This window comes from Lampetra planeri, chromosome 8, assembly GCF_965212315.1.
Source record: "Lampetra planeri chromosome 8, kcLamPlan1.2.h2, whole genome shotgun sequence".
In the NCBI taxonomy this organism is placed as follows: Eukaryota; Metazoa; Chordata; class Hyperoartia; order Petromyzontiformes; family Petromyzontidae; genus Lampetra; species Lampetra planeri.
The window spans coordinates 1,927,372-1,946,073 of NC_136114.1; the positions used below are offsets into that span (position 1 = coordinate 1,927,372).

The 18,702-nt window shown below is 45.3% G+C and overlaps 1 pseudogene across 1 annotated transcript in view; it reads left to right on the forward strand.

The window, feature by feature from the left end:
* Positions 1–18,702, forward strand: part of LOC144720204 (epidermal growth factor receptor kinase substrate 8-like) — a 42,832-nt pseudogene that overhangs the window by 14,822 nt on the left and 9,308 nt on the right. The window contains exons 7-15 of the transcript XR_013585731.1: positions 3,314–3,393; positions 3,609–3,672; positions 4,533–4,610; positions 4,841–4,929; positions 10,450–10,524; positions 11,912–12,060; positions 12,930–13,107; positions 14,375–14,412; positions 18,214–18,310. The product of XR_013585731.1 is annotated as an epidermal growth factor receptor kinase substrate 8-like (transcript). The remainder of the gene's footprint in view (positions 1–3,313; positions 3,394–3,608; positions 3,673–4,532; positions 4,611–4,840; positions 4,930–10,449; positions 10,525–11,911; positions 12,061–12,929; positions 13,108–14,374; positions 14,413–18,213; positions 18,311–18,702) is intronic.

The window sequence follows — 18,702 nt, forward strand, 5'->3', positions numbered from 1 at the left end:
TTGCAGCGCGCTAACAACTGTGCCACCGCGCATACACACATGCACAGACCAATATTGTAATTGAAATACTTTCACGAATAATGATTGAATAGAATACAAATACGCGTCTATTATCGCTGAAGCCAAGGTTGTTCTGCTGTTAGAGTCATCCATGAATATGCATATAATGAAAATGTGCACGGCTGAACAGGGACATTGCATTTTATACGTGGAAGAAATAATTCTGGTTATTCATGATCACACTCTCAATGCAAAACGTGCGCGTAGCCCCGAGTGTGCATCGGCGTAGTCAACTGCTGACGAGTGGATGATGTTGGAGCGGTGACTTGGTCTAGCTATAGCACGTTCGCCGCTCGTTACAGAGCTTCACGGGCCAAACTTAAGCGAATGCTGCGGAATTGAGAATACAATTCGTATTTTAACAAAACAAAAATTACCTTTATGTTCGCTTGAAAAACGATTAGCTGGAAACATTATCTATGTTGCATCCAAAGGGGTTCAAAGAGGCAATTGTTTCACCCGAGGAGCAGATTACAGGTTCTGAAGCTACCTGGAACATTTGAGAAGAATGTACACACAGATAATGAAACGGACGGTGTTGAATAGCAACATGAATGGTGCTTTAGGTGAATCCGACCCGATTAAAATGTCCAGCGACTGGTTGCAAAGCACATTGATGATGGGTATTACATTTTTTTAAGTGATTGAAACCAGTTCTAAATATTGACCCAGCAATAACTAGGAGAGAGATATTTATTTACATGCAGGATCTTTGTTTGGCCACTGAAGAAAATATGTGGATTTTGTTATCCGGTGGCAAAGCGAGAACATTGATGTTTGAACAGAGAGGCAGTGTGTATTGGTGTTGAATTTCAAGGATAATAATTTGATTAAAAGGCTGCTGTAAGGAGTGCTCAAGACTGAGAAAGGAGAGCAAATGCAATACTGGCTGGACTGTGAGCTTCTCGACTGGAAATACGACGTAAGAGATGCATTGCATGCTGTACATATCATAGATTTAGAATAGGGCCGTGTTCATTTAGCCATTGACTTGATAGCGATGGTGGCAAATAGTTTACAACATTACAAGCAGTGTGCAAACATCACGAATATTTTTTTATGAAATTGTCACAAAGCTGGTTGAACTGCTCAGTCAATCTGTTTCTTATCCGTTTGCCTGGATGAATCACAACTTCTGTGTTTATGTCCAGATTAGTCAGCCAGGAAATGTCTTCAGTAACTGTGTGGTGGATCGCTTCAATGCATCTGTTGAATGTTTTGAGTACTCAGTTTTTGTACTCTGCATTCTATGATGTGGCTGGTGTTCATGTGATGGCATGCTGGGCTTTATTTAATTTTCGACGTGTAAAAGTAGTTATTTATCTTTGGTGAGATGTGCAGATTCGATTGAATTCGTCCATTTTTGTTTTCCAGTTAGTTTAAAGCCCACATATTATTGAGTGGGATCAGTTATCAGGTGTTTGTTTGGGATATTGGTGTTCACCGAAATATATCACCATTTCTCTTGGGCCCTAAATGTAGAAAATGACAAGAACTGTTGCTCAGCTCATCTACAATTTGTGCAATCTCAGGCAATGGAATCGGTATATATTTGTGTTTAAATTAAGTTGGCATTGATTGCCGATTTGGATGGCTTTGATATGGCTGCATTCGTATACAGTTATTTTCTGTCTGCACAGAGCGTCAGAGTGATGGTGTTGACTTTAGGTACCACTGATAAGCCTCCATTGTGGCGTTTAAGATGCTATCCAGTTGTTTAGTGTTCAAATCGTCTGGATAGTAAGATATGTTTTTAATTTTATTTCGCCAGCTAAGGCCCACTGAGCTGTAAAGCTCTTTTTTCAGAGACGACCTTGCCACAAATTATAGCTCAATGAAGTGGCTTATCATGTGGAAATTTATAGCAGCCAAATACTCGAAACGCATACTTCTAAATATGGAGGGAAAAATTCCATGCGACCACAGGGATAACACGCAAACTCCAAATATGCATACTCTTAGGTTCTTTCGGTAAGGTCACGTATGGAGAAAAATAAAGTAAAATAAAAAATAATATATCACGACGTTTCGATCGCGACACAAGCGGTCGTCCTCAGGCAGAAAAAAAAATCCAGCAGTGGAACTACTGAACCAGCGAGAGAGCTGTTACAACAAGGTTATATATGTGGTGAAGGGCAAGCAAGCGGGGTCTGAGCTGGAAAGGAATTCCATCCCCGAACGCAAGCATGTCAGTTGTTAATGGGGGAGATTAGGGAGAGAGATTAGTGAGAGAGATTAGCATGAAATGAGCTTCCGTCGCCGCACAAGAGCACCGTCCCCGCATATGCGCACAACAGCAGTGTTAATGGGAGATTAGCACTATGTTGATGCGAGAGATTAGGCAGAGAGATTAGGGGGATTAGCAAGTTAATGTCATGTCTATGTATAGCACAAACTGCTGCGACGCTGCCAACTGCGCTGTGAGAGGCAAGCGCGCCCACGAAAGAGAACCACCGCAACGGTGGTCGCGCCAGTGAGACACACAGCCCATCACACAGCTAGAACCATCGGTACATCGAGGCTAAGGGAGCAGAAGTTGCCATGTTAGTGAGACCCCAGCCCGTTAATGCAGAGGTACCTAATCGGGCAATACAACTCAGAGAGTCGGAGATAACAGCTAAACGGCAGGGAAGAATGGAAGCACAACAGCAAGTTACGACTTTGCTTGGTTAATAACGTCCTTCCAATGATTGCTCAGCTTATACCCATCTTATCGGTTGAAATTGTCTCCGTGTTTATATATCTGGATGGCTTCATGGACAAATCAAATATACAGGCGTCAGGGTCGGGATAGAACTCAAGATCTCCTGCGTACCAGGCGAGGGTGATAAAATCTCGCCACCACGGTGCCCCTTAGCCAAGCAATAGCAACACCTTGGCTAAGGCAGTCAAATAGTACCTCTCTATAATAGGAATTCAATCATTATCCTAATTAAATTTCAGATGCCACTTGTGTGAAAACGGTGGACATTGTGGTATTTTAAATCAGTTTCATTACACATTATTTTCATTTAAGTAATGTATTTTTAAGTCAGTTCCATTACAGATTCTTTTCATGTAAGTCATGAATCAATAATTCAGCTCATATAACAGTGACTGAAATGCATCAATGTGTAGAAGAGGTTTGCGACATGACGATGGATCAAAACTATTCTGAATGCCTCACTGCCTATGAGATGGCATTTGCATGAATGTAGCACAAACATGCGTAGAATGGCATTCACTAAATGTACAAAATCTGTATGTCCCACAGAGTTCGACCTGACAAGTGGCTCATCCATGGAAGCAGAGGACAACCAGGACATAGACGCCAGGAAAAGGGAGCGTGATATGGTACACGTGACGTGCTGAGCCACCGCAGTGAAGATCTGATATAATTTTGTTGTCAGCTTGGCATCTTTATATTTTATGTAAAGTTACATTAACTTGCTTGAATTTTGAATACGCACTTAGCTAAGTATATATTTTTCGCAAAAACAATATTTAGAGATATTTTAAGAGATGCTGGCGTCAGTGATTTCAGATTAATTTTGTTTTGTATTCTTCAGGATATATTAACACAACTAATGGAAGAAATGCTCATTTTCGTGTCGAAACTGGACAAAGATGCAGGTGCTGTGTTTTTTGTTGTGTTAATCACTGTGACTACTCTAAAATAAACTATTTTTTAATTTATACTCTTTGGTTCTTTCGGTAAAGTCACGTAGATTTTTTTCAGACGTGATCTGGCCACAAATGATAGTTCAACGAAGTGGGCTTATCATGTGGAAATGTGTTTATAAATGTGGAGGGAAAAAAACCCAGTCCCGGAGGAAAATCCACATGATCACGGGGAGAACATGCAAACTCCAAATATACAGGAGGCATCGGGGTCAGGATCAAACCCATGACCCCCTGTATACCAGGCGAGGAAGTTAACATCTCGCCAATGTGGCGCCAGTGGTAGTACTCAACAAAGGTTTTATACTTCAATTATAATCATACACAGGTTGAAGCTTGAAATGGGAATTACAAGATGGAATCAGGCTCTTATAACAGAAAATAGACGACACTGTATGCACTCGCAAATGGTTGAACGTCTTCCAACAACTAAACTATGTCGTGTTATTGTTGCTATAGTTTATAAATGTTAGCGATGGAGTGATTAATATATACATGTGCACAAACAACATTTCTTTGACTCATGATATTACCATGATTATGTTGTTCCATAGACTATATACCAGTGCTAGGCTATGCATACTTTGCGTTTTTACTGTATACAGGGACTCCTCTACTTACGAACGAGTTAAGTTCCAGAGGTCTAAACTAGATTCGAAGCTTTCGTGACTGCAGGAATTCCAGAGGTTTGTTCGTAAGTCGATTTGTTAGTAAGTCTAACTTTACTCCTGTTGATTCCAAACATGTTGTACGGCATGTTCACTAAACACAGGGAATGGCTTTAAAAGTTGTATAATCTCCTGCATTTGTAGATGCCACCGCCACCATCTATTGATCGGTGGTTGAACTTACGATTCTCGGTCCGAACAGGCAACTGGACATACGGACAGGTTTGTTCATATCTCTGAAATTTCGTAAGTCAAGTGTTCATAAGTAGAGGAGTCCCTGTACATGTCAGTACAGCACAGTGTTGTACAACTGCAAAACATATGGCAATGGCCCTTTGTATGTATGCTGACCTTCTTTCGCACCGTACATAGCCAACTCTGCAAATAGTATAATACTACTGTAATCATTGCTGTTCTTATTAAAGTGAGTACCTGATGATATTTCTCTGCAGACACTGGTCCTACTGCGAACAGCGATTTGCCTTCCCAGGAGGAGTTTTTTGACATATTTCAAAAGTCTAAGCTCGCCCTCACACTTGTGGTAGGAAACAGTGGTTCGATGTCATGCATTTCACATGGCCCACGGCAGCGGGTCAGTCTTGACTTGTAAAAATTATCGAGTAAACTTTTCTTTCATATTCTACAGTTCTCCCTTGTTATTCACGAGGGATACGTTCCGAAGATGCTCGTGAATTGCAAATTTCGCAGATAATGATACTGGCCTATGAAACCCTATCTTTTATCTCATCATTATATCTCATCACTTTATTTAATAACTTCTCGCATCACATTCTCTCTCATCACTTTGTTTCATCAGTTCCTTTCTTTTTCTCTCTCGATGCAGTCGTGTAGAGTTCCAGATGCGATTCGCAGATAGCCAAAATCGTGAACAGGACGTTCGTGAATAACGAGGGAATACTGCATAAAGCAGCTGTGGTGCATTCAATGAAGTAGAGCGTTCCGATGCGGTTTGCAATTGGACGATCTGGTGAGCCTAGAGCATGTCGTAACAGGAGCTAACGGTCTGAGGAGCTGCCCTGCTGATCATTTGGTGTGCATTTAAAAATCCGGCCAATCGCAAAGTAAAAAAACTAAGGGGCAGGGAGGAAGCTTCTCAATAAACATGGAACCCCTTCACTACCTCTCCTCCAGTGCGCATTGACTCTTAAGAGCATTCATGAGAGCATTTAGGCACTCTCCCCTTCCCACCCAATTTTTTTCTACTGAGGTATGAGAGCTTAGGAAGACACCAGGAGGTTGTAGAGTTTATTGAAACATGCAGTTTAGACAGGTTTGCATTGCATTCTAATCATTAATGTGTGGGTTGCGCTGGTATCAACCCACTTTCATATGCTCTGTTTTGTGTGTACCTGATATCATCTTGTTAATAAAATACTTTTGGGCGGAAAAATTCCCGTCAATTGGAGGCGCCGTATCTTCCTACGAATTCTCCGCTCGCGTACACAAGGCTCATTGGCTGAGTGGGAGCGTGACGTCACCCGCCCCTACTGGACATCTGCAAAAAAAAGATTTATAGCTCATATGATTCCTCAAGTTTTAATAAATATTCTGATAATGCACTGCTTAATAAGAGCAGAAGTCCACCTTGTTACGACAAAACAGAGCGCTTCTCCGCCCATTGAATGCACCCCCGAATTACTGCCTTTAATATTTTTTTGCGTTATGCTTGGCAAGCATGTGACCCACTGGGGTTAGCCATAGTGGTGTTGTGTATTTTTTGTGGTTGCATAGCTTGAGCAGCACAATATATAGTTCATGTCTTCAGGGATCAGACGGAAGAGTTTCCATGACAAATTCATCCTGTTGTAATAAAGGACTCTTTCACTGTGTCTGTCTCCGTTGTCCTTTATTTGGGTTCGTACAACTTCGCCCTGCACGGCCCTCGCTCAGAGCCTTCTCCACCTCCCGCTCGGCAGCCCTTCTGCTGCCGTCGCTCACGTAGCCTTTTCTCCTGGCTTCCGATGCAGCTCCGCTGCTGGCTTTCCTCTCAGCCTCTCCGCCCGTTCTGCAGTCTCTCGGCTGCTCTCTCTGCAGCCCCACCGCTGCTCTCCGTCTCCCCCGTGCCCGGACACCGCTGGCCAACGGTGCCGAGTCCCTTACTGTGGTGATCACGCCACTTTCCACCCCCTGCCCTGCCTCGCCTCCTCCCGTCTTTATTCTTACACTCTCCTCCCGTCTCTTCCGGTTCCCGCCCTTAAGAGCTTTCCCTTCTCCCCACGTGACCCAACTCCTCCCACCGTTACGTCATATCCGCGAGGCCGTTTACGCCCGCATTACACCACCCTCCCCCGTGGAGAAAATTCCAGCCATCCTCGGCTGAAACAAACAAGTAATGCGAGTGACCACCAACCATCAGACATGAACGGACAACGGAGCATACAACGAATATAACAATACTAACAAGAACAAGAACAACATTAATCAACGAAAAGTAAGGGACTTCGACTGCGTGCGGGTCGCCGGCCCGTCCCGGATGAGCGGTGGCCCCCCTGCAGACCGAGAACGTGACGGGGTTTTAGGAGCGACAGGATCAAAACTGCCTGTCGCTATTGGAGGCCCGCCAACGCCACGGTCCCGTTTCCCCGAAGGACCAGAGTCCGGGGTGTCCCGCAATCGTGGTTGTGGTGGGGTCGGAAGGGCGGCGGGGCCCGGTGTTCCCGCAGCCGTGGTAGGCCCACCCAGAGCAGAGTCCCCTGTCTCCTGCGATGTCACGGCCGGTTTGTCTGTAAAAGGCACGACAGGCGCTCTTGCAGGGTCAACAGGCACAGGCAAGGGTGCGTCGGCAGCAACAGACACCGGCAAGGCAACATCAGGAGATGACGCATCCGTTCGAGGGGCCACGTATGGTTTTAAGCGAGACGTATGGACGTACCAGCGCCGAAATCCGAACCGGACGCGTGCGGACTGCGGGTTGGGAACCTCGATGAGCCTAACAGGCCCTTGCCATGGTTTATGTAATTTAGGGGAGGTCCCTGGCCGCACCTGCGGGCAATGCAGCCAGGCCATGTCCCCCACCTTCCAGGGGCACTTCCACTTCGAGCGTCGAGCGCACCGTTCGTTCCGGGCCTGGGCTTTGGCCGTAGCCATGCGGGCCCCCTCCCGCACCTCAGTGACGCGGCGAATGGTGTCCTGAATGTAATCAGGGAGAGGCTTAGTAGGTCCCCGCATTCCTGTTCCCAACTGCACATCCATCGGCGGCACGTTTTCGCGACCGTACATAAGAAAAAACGGCGAATATCCTGTAGACGCATGAGGCGTCATCTGGTATGCCGAGAGTACCCCAGGGATATGCAAATCCCAATCCGCTTGTTTTTCATTAACCGTGTGACACAGCATGGCGGACAGAGTCCGATTCAGCCGTTCAACCATGCCATCCATCTGCGGGTGGTAGGGAGATGTCCGGATATTTTTAGTTCCCAGAGCTGCGCACACCTCCCCCAACAACTTTGAAGAAAAATTTCGGCCCTGATCCGTGTGTCTTCTTTTTCTCGGCCTTGATGGAACGGAAGAATCGGACCGACTCGTCGTCGAGAAGAGTTGGCAGAACTTCCAGGGCCTCTGCGTCAGTCCACCTGGCGGAGCGCACCACCGCTAAAAATCTGCAGGCGAAAGCACTCCAGTCGCCACCGATGGAGAATTCTTTAACAGTTGTCAAGTGACGGCTGCGACTCCTCGCTGCGCCGTCCTCCGCAGGCGACTCGTCGCGTGGTATATTCAAGATGGCGTCGCACCGCAACGTGTCAAAGATGGCGGCCCCCCGCCGCGGAGGGCGCAAGATGGCGGCTTTCCGCGGTTCTTCCCCTGCCACGCCCAAGATGGCGTCTTCGTGCCGCGTAGCAGAGGGCGCTGGCAGCGCAGGCAAGGCCGCGGCCTGCCGATCACCCCCGGGCCTCCCCGACGCCATCGCTGGCGTGACGAGGTCGCACAGTTGCGCCAATACGGTCTTCAAGGTCTCCAGCTGTGCCGCCATCTGCCTCCATCGTAGGTCAGCGTCCTCCTGCACGGGCGGATCCACCGACGCGGCGACATCTTGCACTCCCGGACCAGCACTCGTTCCCGCTCGGATTTCCTCCTCCATCGCAGGCAGGTCCACTGCCTGAGGAAGGTCATCGTCGTCGGAAGATGTAGCAGACAATGGTGCAGGGATATTCTTTCTTCTGAGCTGTTTTGACATGCCATTTCACTTCTGACACCAGTGTAATAAAGGACTCTTTCACTGTGTCTGTCTCCGTTGTCCTTTATTTGGGTTCGTACAACTTCGCCCCGCACGGCCCTCGCTCAGAGCCTTCTCCACCTCCCGCTCGGCAGCCCTTCTGCTGCCGTCGCTCGCGTAGCCTTTTCTCCTGGCTCCCGATGCAGCTCCGCTGCTGGCTTTCCTCTCAGCCTCTCCGCCCGTTCTGCAGTCTCTCGGCTGCTCTCTCTGCAGCCCCACCGCTGCTCTCTGTCTCCCCCGTGCCCGGACACCGCTGGCCAACGGTGCCGAGTCCCGTCCTGTGGTGATCACGCCACTTTCCACCCCCTGCCCTGCATGGCCTCCTCCCGTCTTTATTCTTACACTCTCCTCCCGTCTCTTCCGGTTCCCGCCCTTAAGCGCTTTCCCTTCTCCCCACGTGACCCAACTCCCCCCCCCCCCCCCGTTACGTCATATCCGCGAGGCCGTTTACGCCCGCATTACACTGTTATCCATGAGAGATGAAGATACGGCAACACTGATACTCTCTGTGTTCAACGCAGAGCCAGATGTGTTGATACAACAGCAAGTGAACTCATGAATATGTGTGTCTCGGTCGGTAGCTGATTGAAGAAGTTTCTCTTCCTAGGCAGTGTGCTTATGACTAACTACAATTGGGCAGCGGAGGTTTCACTCAGAATCAGTGGAGCAGCAGTATATTTTCATCACCTGCATAATGATATATGGAAGCTACCTAGCCTTCCGCTCTATATGAAGCTCCGGGTCTTCTCGGCCATAGCTATGCCCTCCCTTCTCTATGCCTGAGAAATGTGGAACCATTTTAAGGAATATCCGCTCCAGTTTGAAACAGTCAGGCTGGCCTGCCTACGATCCATCCTGGGGTTAACCAGACTGGATTGTGTGAGGAGCTCACATATCTTTCGATTTAAAGCTTTCGTGACTGCAGGGATTCATCTTCTTGGTTCTTTCGGGAAAGTCACGTAGAATGGAAATAATAAAATAATAAAATTAAACATAATATAATAATTCTCACGACGTTTCGGCCACAACGCAAGCAGCCATCCTCAGGTGAAGACCAGGTCTGTCGGGGAGACAGCCGAAACGTCGTGCGAATTATTTTATTATGTTTTATTTTATTATTTTATTATTTCCATTCTACATGACTTTACCGAAAGAACCAAGAAGATGAGCTCACATATCCTTGAAAGATCTGGACACAGTCCAATTGGTGAACCTCTCCAGCAGGCAAGGCTGTGTGGCTGGGTCGTGTAGCCTGCATGCCTAGCCACTGCATACCTAGTCACTGCACGCCTAGCCACTGCATGCCTAGCCACTGCATGCCCAAACAGCCTCTGTTTGACTGGAGAGAGGAGGCAAACCGGGCATGTCATAGGCTAGAGAAGAGATGGACTGATGCGGTACGGAAATATGTGGAGCTGATTGGAATGGTGGTTATTGTTATCCGCGTGTCTGTGCCTCTGTGGGTGAGGTTGAGAGGAAGAGACGAGTCAGTGTGCCTGGGTAAACGTGGGCGATGCTGGGGATTCCAGCTCGCCATGTCCTGGTTGATCCTCCCAGAAATTTGGTATCCTTCGAGTACAATGGATCGATGCACTGCCCTGTGCTCCACACCACGTAGCCCCTCAGCCTATAACGTATTGGAGATGGTGGTGGCCCGCATCAGTACTTTCCAGGCCGAACCCTCTGCTTAGCTTCCGACAACTGATGAGATCAGGCACATTCCAGGTTATTTATGAATTTAAAGTACGTAATGTCACTCTATTCATTCGCATTGCATTGTCTAATGCGTGCATGACAGTGAGCGACGTTTCTCTGTGGTTGCTGCAGGCTAATCAAAAGAATCAACTCCAAAATCCGTCGGCCAAGGAGCTGGTTCACTCAATATTCACCAGCCTAGATAAGGTACGGTGATATTGTCCTTTGTCGCGGTGAGTCCCATCCGTCCTCTGTCACTACGCATCATTCAAAGCAGGACGATTGTCCGATTGATTGGCAACTCAAACAATTTTCCAGCCCACACTAAGTGATATGCGTTACGGGTGTTGTATTTAAAATGAATGTGCCAAAGGCAAGTTTGCGACACACCAACGTGCGACGTGAGCAATATAGTGTAGTTGCCGTATGTTTCTATTTTACCGATGGAAGTGAGGACTGAATGTGTTTATGTCCAAACAATTTGCGTTTCTGAAAACATTTCCGGGGAGGTTAATTTTATATTCCTGACGTCTTTCCACACCCTACCGTCATCACGCACATTTTTTCCCCCGATGGCATAGATGTTTCCCTCGATATTATTGTTAAACCTCGTTCTGCCAAGTATCGCAAACCCTCATCCACTTTACACCCTTCCTGGCAGTTGGAGACGCCTGATTCGAACACGCGCGGACGTTTAAAGTTTTCTACTTTTACGCCGTCTGCTCTCTATCATCGTCAACCATGGTCTATGCACTGCTGGATAATGACCTCATGCCATTGCCATATTTCATGGTTTTTGCGATGGAATAATCCTGCTGCCTTCTGCGAGCTGATCTCATTGCTTCATGTCCCCGATGACCTTAACGCCTGCTCTTAACAAGTGCTCGTCGTTTGTATTTCAGTTCATGACAATGTTTCAACAAACACTCAATTTGGCATCCATCAATCAATACATACATAAGTAGCATGGAATTTGCTGTCATGCATCCTGGACTACGCTTTTGGCTGAAAAATGTACAGCTTTGCATTACTCATAATGAAAACTAAACTAAACTTTTTATTTTACCAGGTAAGACCCACTGAGCTATATAACAGCTCTTTTTAAGAAGCGACCTGTCCACAAATGATAGCTCAACGAAGTGGCTTATCATGTGGAAATGTATAGCAAACAATAATTTAAACGCAAGTTTCTAAATGTGGAGGGGAAAAACCAGAGGACCCAGAGAGAAATCCACACGACCACCGGGAGAGAGACACGCATACTCCAAATATACAGACATGAGGGTCAGGATCGAACCCACGCCCTCCTGTATACCAGGCGAGGTAGTTAACATTGAAATGAGATTGGTTAGAATAGCAATATGGAGTGTACGTGGGTGCCAGGGCTTAATTACATTCATAACTGCATCGGGAACATGTGGTGCTGCTTTCTGTTTGTCCCTTGCCAAAAGCTACCTCCCACTCCACTTCAACACTGCATCTCGTGGCCAACTAAACATGTACATGATATCATCTTTGAAAACCATGTTACATACATCCCGCAACGTGTCATCTTCCTTCAGCTGCATATTCGGTGCACATTGTCACCCCGCAGCTCGTGAAGCAAACGGGAGGTCCAGAGTTAGCGAGCAGCGTCATCAGCCCACTGCTCACTCAGGAGACGAGAAACCTGCTGGAGGATCACGTGACCGAGGAAGAACGATTGCTCTGGGTGTCCCTTGGCAATGCCTGGAAAGCGTCAAGGTAATTTTATCCAAGACAGAGCACAAACCATAACATGACAATAGCTTAAACACTCATTAAAGTTGCAACACAACGCGTTTTGCCATTTCAGATGAATTTAATGCGGCATGGGCTTTCGCGACCGATGTTACGATTTGCAATAGGTTTTCGGGTCAGATCGCGAGAGTGCAATGCGTGCCGTCAACCCAGTTGTTAAACGTTCTGGTTCGCTGTGCGACTTTGACTGCCGGTGCTGCTGAAGCGGTGCTAAGTTGACACGTTGGTTCATCGCGCGACGGCTTTGTTGGTCGGCTCTGTCGGGTGGAGGAGAGTTCACGACACACGTTTTGCTTGCGCGATCTGAACCAAAATATAAATTACGAATCGCCGCGTCAAATAATTCGCGTTGGGGAGTTTAAAAAAATATAATACACTCCAGGTGACGACCTCGAACTTATTTTGGCCCCTCCCACCCCTCTGATGCGGCCTCCTGAGCCCGACCCGGCACAGCGAGGCCTGCGTCTGTTGTTGGGTTGACAATGTCGAGAATGCTTTGCATTGGTAAATGACTGAACATAGTAACTCTACGGTATTTTGTGCATGTAAATTCAAATACTTTAAGCTCGGTGTTGCTCTATGCACGTTGACCTTCTTTTGCGCCAACCGTACTAACCGGAGGTGTGGGGGAAGGACCACAAAATTAAGTCTAAGAGCAGTTCTTCGAGAAATGAGTGATCAATCTAGATAATTTAAAAGTGCATAGCTCCAGTGGCTTCCGAACATAGGAAGGAATAGCGTTCCAGACGGCCCCAAACGTTCCAGACGCTGGGATTTGCGTGACTGGGTGTTTGCGGCCTGAAGTCGAGGTCACGCTGGTTTATTTATGGCAGGGAGGAGTGGCCACAGGATCAGGCGGTGCAAGAGTACACTCCGAAGTTCAAAAACGGCTGGGAACCTCCAGCTTTGCTCGCCTATGAGGATGATTACAACGAGCTGTGCAGCCCTTCAGATTCGGTCAGTGTGGTCGAGCAGAAGAGGCAACAGCAGAAGCAGCGGACATCCACAAAGGTTTGACGGCGATATCATTAAACGTTCCCTTGGTTTACCCTCTGACTCCAGTTGCACAAATGGATCTTTTTTTTGCAAGTAAACAGACCGTAAGCAGACGTGAGCCGTCGCTTAGCGATACCCCTCCATGACCACCTCCAACATCCCCCCCCCCACACGGGTGTCCCCACCCCTACTCGCGCACCCCCCTCTATCCCGTACCTCTCCTCCCTCCCGCACGGCCCCCCCTCCCACCCCTCTCATTCCTGCACCCTTTCCTGAATTGAATCCACGCCGTTTATTTGTTAAAAGTTTAGTGTACATCTCTGCCATTAATATGCAGGAGAGATGATATAGCGATGGGTATAATATATTTTTGCGCAGGGTATATCAACTGTACAATGGAAAATAAGTAATAGGTAAAATGTTTAAATATTAGAGGAAGCGCAATTCTGAAATAAATGTATCATGTTTTTTAAACTCAACACCCTCATCAACAACACTGCCTTAGAAGAAATATAAATCTATAACTTCCGACGTTTCGGATACTGGGGCCCCTTGTGCACCACTGACCAATGCTGCATTGCCACATCATTGATCAAATAAGGAAAACAATGTACACGCATCGAATTTTCCAAATATTTTTTTACCAAATAATAATTTGTTTCAAAAGTCACCAGTGGGTATGGTAAAACGTCGCCACGACGACCACGGCAGCCCGGTGTGGCCGGGTTGTAGTCGGTGAGTCCAGCGAGCGGAATCATTTGGGGAGTTCTGCATTGGCTCTTGCTTGTTACGGCAAGTGCAGTTGGTTCACTGACGCATTAGATCAGAATCAAAATCAGATTCTTTATTTTTACTGGAGGAATCCAATGAGCTATGATGCTCTTTTCACAGATGTCCAGTATGGAAACGGGGTCAGAATTTTACAACAACAAACACGATAGGAGTGCAAACTATAGGAAATGTAAACAAATCATTTTATTAAATATATACGAATAAAACTAATTTTTTTGATTATCTTACCAGGTAAGGCCCACTGAGCTATTAGTTTATTTTTCAGAAGCGACCTGGCCACATATGAGAGCTCAGCGAAGTGGCTTATCGTCATGTGGAAATCCACAGCAGCGGAAATAATCTAACAAACAAGCCGTGCTGCCGTTCCAGTGAATGAGTCATCCCATAGCTGTACTTTATACACCGTGTGCCATTACGTTTTGCACAGAGTGCTTTGTATTCAGCCGGTCAAAGTGCATTATTTCTAACCTCAGCTGTTGTTGGATTTTAGGAATCGCCGGAAGACGAAATATCGCTGGACAGCAACACGTGAGAGCAACATATACACGGATAACTGCGTTGAGATTTTTGTATCATTCATACATAATAAAGTTTTTTTTGGGTTAGATCGCATAAATAGAAAAATGTGTCATTGAACCCACCACCACCCGACACAGTCAATTAGTAAGGTTTGTCACATAAACAAACCGTGCCAATTGGTTACAAGTTCAGCACACCAGTGCGTTGGAGAGTAAATCCACTACAACATTTACAATTTGAGTAAGATGTACTCGGTGTGTTGGAGAGGAAAATATGTTACAGTTTACATGTATTGCCTGTACAATTGTGGAAATGAAATGTATGGTAACTCTTGACTTAAAGCTTTCGCAACTGCAGGAATTCATATTCTTTGGGTATTTCGGTAAAGCCATGTAGATAGAAAAAAGTATAAAACATATCACGACGTTTCGATCGCAACACAAGCAATTGTCATCAGGTGAAAACATTGCAAGAGAGCTAATAGGTTGAATTTCGCAGTCACCCCTAAATACATCCCAGTTGATGATACCATTTCCCAGGTCGATGGAGCCCTTAAGGGTTTGGGACACATTCCTGCAGACGTGGCAAGATCAGAAATTGCTGCAATCCTCAAAAACGCTAAGACACCTATTAGCAACATCAGTAAAGATGAGCGCTTTGAGCTTCTCAACTAAAAAAGAGACATGACATAGTCATCCTCTCAGCCGACAAGGGCAATGCTACTGTCATCATGGACAAAACCACATACAACAAAATACTTCAGGACCTACTTAATGATGGTAGCTATACCAAAATCAATAGAGATCCCACCAACGGCCTGGTTACGAAAACCAACAATATCATCACTGATTCGACATCTTTAATCGAACCAACCAAGCGGCTTTACTTAAAACTCTCTGATATGAGACCACCCAGATTTTATGGCTTACCAAAAATCCAAACAAGGTACATCACTTCGGCCGAACGTCTCCACCAACGACTCACCCACCTACGAACTGGCCCGATTTCAGTCTGAGACCTTACAACCATTCACTGGTAAGACCACCTCAGTTGGACTTAACTCAGCTCACTTGGTATCATTAATTAAGGACATCTCACTATCTCCAGGTGATTTGCTTGTCAGTTTCGATGGAGTATCTTTGTTTACCAAAATTTCTGTTCCTGACACCATTTGGTCCGGCCCTGGTTAGACACTGCCTCACCAACACTTACTTCACCTGGAATGGAACATTATACAAACGAGTTGAAGGTACCCCAATGGATTCTCCCTTATCTCCAGTTGTAGCCAATGTTGTCACGGGAAATTTTGAGACAGATCCCATCCAGGTATCCACCCTACGTCCTTCCTTTTGGAAGAGGTACATAGATGACACGTTCGTCATCTGGCCACATGGCCTACCAGCTCTGGACCAATTCTTCAACCACATAAATTCCATACACCCAGCCATCAAATTCACCATGGAGGTGGAAAATGATGGCAAGTTACCATTCTTGGATGTTTTAATCAAAAAGAGACCAGATGGCTCAATGGGACACTTTGTCTACAGGAAAGCCACCCATATGGATGCCTACATAAAACCTGACTCCTACCACCATCTGTCCCAGAAGAATTCCCTCATCAAAACTCTACACCATAGAGCTCGATGTATTTTTGACAATCACCACCTAGCCAGTGAACTGGAACACATACAGCAAGCCCTCAAAATTAATGGATATTCAGACTACACAATCCGTAAAGCTATCACCCCAACTGTTGGGAAAGAACCAAACTAAGTAGCCAATCAAAACCATCACCTTGCCATACACAACGGGGGTCACCAAAAAGATTTCCAAAATCATGAGCAAACACAAGATCCAGTTCGATTCAACACAATACATACATTCTAGATTTGAAGCTTTCGTGACTGCAAGGATTCATATTCTTAGGTTTTTTCGTTAAAGTCAAGTAGGTAAAACATTAAAATTAATAAAAGTAAAATAAAATAAAAATCACGACGTTTCGGAGGCAACACAAGCTTCCGTCTTCAGGTGGAACCGTCACAGCCCGACAGCTGTATCAAGTAAATGAGAGATTACAGGAGATACCACTCCGTATATATAATGGTTGAGGGGGGGGGAAGGGCCAGGAATGGCCCACTTTTTATTATTATGGTAAGGTGCGGCTTGAGACTATGAATAGACTGAATAACAAAGACTGAGCCTTTATTATGGAGAGGTTCGGTTTGTGACTACGCCTAGCCTACACAACAAAAGTGTGAAAGGTGTGAAGTGTAGCTTTCTTTTTTCACACTTTTGTTATGTAGGCTAATTACAAACTGAGCAATCATTGGAAGGACGTTATTAGCCAGGTTAAGTCATAACTGGCTGTAATGTTTAGTAGTTATTTTCGACTCTCTGGTGTTACATTAACAGGTTAAATGTCATTACATTAACAGGTTAAATGTCTCACTAACACAGCTACCGTTGCTCGTTTTCCTTGATGTGGCGGTGGCACTATGATCTTACATTGACATGCTAATCTCTCACAATACAATGGCCGCCTCCGCAGCTTCATTGTCGTGAAGGTAGCTCAGCACTCCGATCTTACATTTACATGCAAATTTCTTCACTAGCCCCGCCCACTTCGCTTATAACTCTTGGGCTCCACCCAACTCAAACCTTTATAACATCCTGCCTCAGCAGCTCTCTCGCTATTTTTTCACCTGATGACGATTGCTTGTGTTGCGATCGAAACGTAATATTTTTTATAATTTTTCTATCTACGTTGCTTTACCAAAAGACCCAAAGAACATGTATGGTAACTGTTTCGCCATGCATTCATGATATGGTCAATGGCTCTGAAAGCTGGAACTCAGTGAGGGGGAGAGAGCCTGTCTGGTCATGCGGATGTCCATGGTACAGCAACTGTGAAACTAATTTGCTTTAATTACGCTTACACATCACGCATTTAATATCTCACTGGGTGAAATTGACTAACACTTAATAGCGTAATTACAGTTAACAAAATAATTACAATTTTACATTTACAATTAATAACATGCCCACCATCTGCTGTGCATGGTTTTATCTGAGCCCAAATCACCATGAGGCAGAGGTGGATGGCTGAGGTGTCACTAAGGAGAATAAGTTAATTAAATGTTATTCGCAATAGATTTTTAGCAATGAAAGTCTTCGTACTAAGTCATTAACAACTCTATCTACAGCAGTTTATTTGCTATAATTAAATATAATGGATAATTGAATGTAAAAAAAACATGAGAGCATTAGTCCACCATGTGGTCTGGTGATAATAACCTTGCACGCTCCTTTTTAATTAATAGATATTTTTTTTAATCAAATACAATTAAAACATAGTCATTCTGTTTATTTCGTTTGTAATGGTATCTCTCTTCATGTGGATTAGCTGCAGAACATTGTCTTTCAACGAGAGCTTTATTAGCAGGTGAACAGCATTCGTCGTTGGAGTTTTTTAAATGTAATATTTAACATTTTATTTGTAGCCTCTCTGGCAAACACAACCCCGCGTCCAGCTTTGGAGAGGTTTTACTGTATCTTAAATAAATTCATACTCAATCACTGTTAAGTGCAGTGCAATTACCCACACCTCATGGTTGGCGACTTACGGTGCGAAAGAAGTTCAACATACATTCCTTAAAATACAGTTGTACGGGGGAGAGCTGTTTTCCTTGGGTTAACACACAGATGATGTATTGGGTGAATGCAAGCCTTGAGATTTGGCCACCTTCTGGAAGCGAACTGGAGTGACTAATGACTCTGGAGCTAGTGTCAAAATAGTGTCCTCTTTTGCAGATGCGACGATGAAGTAAAGGTACTCGCCATTGCATTAAACCGATTTGCTGCAAGAAACAAAACTGAGCTGTCCATCCAGAAAGACGACATTGTTTTGGTGAGCCTCTCACTCGACGGACACCTCGTGTTGTATCGCCCTGAGATCGCACTGCGAGATGCGATAATCTCTTTTACGAGGGACATTTGCGAGAATTGGAACACCACTGATAACAGAGTACATTTTTAAACAGCATATATGTTGCGTAGAATACATATGCTGAAAATATACGTTTGTAAAATGAGACCAGTATGTAAAGTAGTTTGCAAATTGAGATCACCTCCTTCTAATAGTTCCAATACAACTGAGCAAATCTGTTGTTTAGGTTGGACCGTACCAAATAGATAAAAATCTAGGTAATTAAAATAATTAATATAGGTTAAGCAATTTCCATTACACTGCATGCAACGTTGTTCATCAACAACCCATGCCGAAGAGTACACCACGTATTG